At 27.6% G+C, this 3,619-nt stretch overlaps 1 long non-coding RNA gene across 1 annotated transcript; it reads right to left on the bottom strand.

The window, feature by feature from the left end:
• Nucleotides 1–536: 536 nt before the first annotated feature.
• LOC148238167 (uncharacterized) lies at nucleotides 537–3,077 on the bottom strand. The gene is made up of 3 exons (XR_015812672.1): nucleotides 1,521–3,077; nucleotides 1,307–1,407; nucleotides 537–1,235 (listed from the first exon to the last, which is right to left on the bottom strand). It is a non-coding gene; the product is annotated as an uncharacterized LOC148238167 (long non-coding RNA).
• Between the last annotated feature and the right edge of the window lie 542 nt (nucleotides 3,078–3,619).

Below are 3,619 nucleotides of genomic sequence, written 5' to 3'. Positions count from 1 at the left end.
TAAATATTAATTATTATAAATTATTATACTTTAAATATAAATATATTTATAACAGTTAATACCGTGATAACACTTTTAAATACATATTTCATTTTTATTCAGTCAAATGACGAATTAATGAAAATTATTGTCGCGTAGCAAAATTTTATTATTAAATAATAATTATTTAAAAGTGTTATCACGGTACTATCTATTTGAATTTGAATGCTTATTTTTCATTGGTCGACGCTATTTGAATATTTGAATGCTTATTTTTGATTGGTCGAAACAACAGAACGCATCACCGGCGGCACGAAAATCAATCGGAACAAATTCAATTTTAATTTTTATTATTATTTATTATTATAATTAAATATATTTCCTTTGTTTACGTGTATTGTTACACACCGTTCATACAAAGCGTTACGATTTATAGAGTATAGAATTGAACGGAGAATGTTTCATTGAAAGTTATGCGCGTCCGGAAGCGACGACGGCTTAGAACAATTATATATAAGATAATAAAATTTTGCTACGCGACAATAATTTTCATTAATTCGTCATTTGACTGAATAAAAATGAAATATGTACATAATGTGTTGAGGATTAGAAGAATACATTGATTAAACTAGATAAACAATCATAAAATAATCTTCGAAATGAAATTTTCAAATTTTGAATTCCCGGCGACGGGCTCCGAGGCCTAAAAGTGAGTTTTTGCTTTTATAAATAATCGGATTACAAATTAACTAGGTGTGTTATAACCATGAAAATTAAATATATTCATAATGTGTTTAGGATAAGAAGAATACATTGATTAAATTAGATAAACAATCATAAAACAATCTTTGTAATGAAATCTTCAAATTTTGAAATCCCGTCGCCGGGCTCCGAGGCCGAAAAGTGAGTTTTTTCTTTTATATTACATAAACATTATCATTGCTTTCCGATTTAATACACATATACATTAGATTTTAAGAATTTTAAATTAACCAGTTATGTTTTAAACATGAACGTGTAATATATCCTTAGTATGTGAGGATTGAAAGTTAATGTCGATCAAATCGGCGCTGTCAGACAGCTTATAAATGTGTAGTTTCTTGGATGTTATCTAATAAACAACATTTTACAATGATTATAAATATGTGATTGCATACCTGGAATAATCGATAGCCAAAATATTTAAGAGTGGGTTATTTTTAATTCCGATGTGGCAAAATATGTACAATTTTTGTTCTGTGCCATCATTCCTCTTTCTGAATAGCCAAATTTAAGATATTCAGTTACATCAAACTTATGTAGTATGTTCTTTATGAAAAGATAATACTTGCTGACAGTGACTTCAACATGAGAAGATTAACTTTTTGTTTATATATACCAATTCTACGTTGTAGCCATTTAGGTCATCAAATTGTTCCATCATTGCTTCTGAAAAGTAATTAAAAAATTATAAGAGTAAACATTGAACACATTATTACTACTATTATAATCCATAAATTAAATTTGAACGACAAACGAAGAACAAAATTAACGGAAATTACTGTTGAGGATTAAACACGTAGATTGACATATCTTCATCTTCTTCAAAATAGTCGCAATATGTCATACATTAATTGTTTGCCATACGTAAATGTTATTAGATCTCTCATTGATTCTGAAAATTGACTGTAAACGATACTATATATTGGGTAAAAAGTAACTTTTTGTTTACACTAATATGAGATTTTTCATTATTACTACCATTGTAATATGTTTAATTAACTTTGGCATGTATATCTTCAATTGCCAAATCACTGCTGTTTGTCTTTTAATATTAGATCCTAGAAAGTCAATAGTAATTTTGTTAGAATAACCGTGATATAGTATTCATATAACCAAACACTTACTGGCACACTCATAATTGATAATTTCGATTATAAAGTCTATAATTCCAATGGTAAATAACTTTGAATCATCTACAATTGTAACTTTTTAAGAAAAATGCTGTGATTATAACATATTTCACTGTTTATTTAATCGCACTAAGCTGTATCCCGGCGCGCGCTTGACCGATGACAAAAGAACTGTCACATATAAGAAATTCCGGGGAATACCGTTTATGGTATTTCCCCGGCGCGCTTGAGAACGAACTACGAAATTGATTTTATCGATTTAAATTGTAAAACACTTATCAATATATGTATAAAAATCATCAAATTATAAAAAAAATATTTTTTTTAAATATGTTTAGTTTATACGGTATTTAAAATATAATATAAATAATGTAAATTTTTTATTAGCTTCTCTTAACAGAAAAAATGTGTACTTACATTTTGGCGAACGTTGCCAATTTAAAGTAATAGTTTTTAGAGAATTTTTAAAATTTCCTTTGAAAAAATATTTTCAACAAAAAGGGGCAAAGTTTAAAAATAAGTACTATTCGATAACAACCAACTACTAAACACATAGTGTTGCAAAAATCCTTCTTACGGACACCTTTGAAAGGAAACTACACAAAATTGTATATCACTAATTTTAATATTTTTTAAATTATAAAGTTTCAGAATAAAATTTCAAGATTTATTCAAAATATTTTTTTCAACTTTAAAAATATTTTTTATTTTATTATGGATTTTAAATATTCTTTATTTATTATGGATTTTAAATATGTTTATTTTATTATTAATTTTAAATAATGTGAAAACTTTTTGCATTTATTAATTATTAAAATATATAATACTGCGCAGAAAAAACATTTACCTTAAAAAATATATCAATCAAAATAAGTCAAAGTATTTTTTATTAAAGATAGACAAAGGTCTCAAAATTATTAATATTTTTAAAACGCATTTTTGGTCTAAAGTAACATATTAGGTGCTTGATATTTTCAGTTTATTATATCTTTCTAATTGGCTTTTATATTTACACATAAAACATATAAACAACTTTTTTTAATTATAAAGTAACTTATGGTGTAACTAAAAAACGCTCTTATTACTAAAATTTTAATTTATGATAAAATTGTGTTATATGCATCGTTAAAACGGGCCGCGAATTCCCAAAACACTCGCGTTAGAACGCCATAGTGACGTCACGATGATGTTTTACGCCGGCGTCAAAATCAGTTCCACACTCACAGGCGTCGCTTCATACGTCGCTGCGATCGCGGGATCGGTTAGTCATAGATTGGATGATTCTGGACAATTACAAAATATACCGAAATGAGAACAAATCAATACAATATCATTAAAAAAAGGTTAGGTTGTTTGGTTCTATAGTGAAGGTCGGCGCGAGCGGTAGCGAGGCGAAATAATGAAATTCCAGTATAACGAATCTTTAATTTGTCCCCGAAAAACTTTCATGCAAAATGTTTTCATTGTAATGAAGACTAATCTCAGCATAACAAAATATTTTGCTCCGAATTTAAGAATGACGTTATAACTTGACAAAATATTTCTAAGAATTCAGTTCATCATTGACTTGGGGTGTGCCAGATGTGTTCAAAAGCGACATTACAGGTGTTTCGTTGACCCTCAAACTTTTTTTATACAACATTTTTTCACAAATTTTATTGTGTTTCATACATTTTCCTTAAACAAGGACAAAAACGATCTGTCAACCTTATAAGAGGTTATTTTGATGCTGTAGTAATATAGTAATT

This window comes from Plectrocnemia conspersa, unplaced genomic scaffold (assembly GCF_051122295.1).
Source record: "Plectrocnemia conspersa isolate PC_06_02 unplaced genomic scaffold, ASM5112229v1 ptg000002l, whole genome shotgun sequence".
Classification (NCBI taxonomy): Eukaryota; Metazoa; Arthropoda; class Insecta; order Trichoptera; family Polycentropodidae; genus Plectrocnemia; species Plectrocnemia conspersa.
This window is presented reverse-complemented; position numbering and strand designations above follow the sequence as displayed.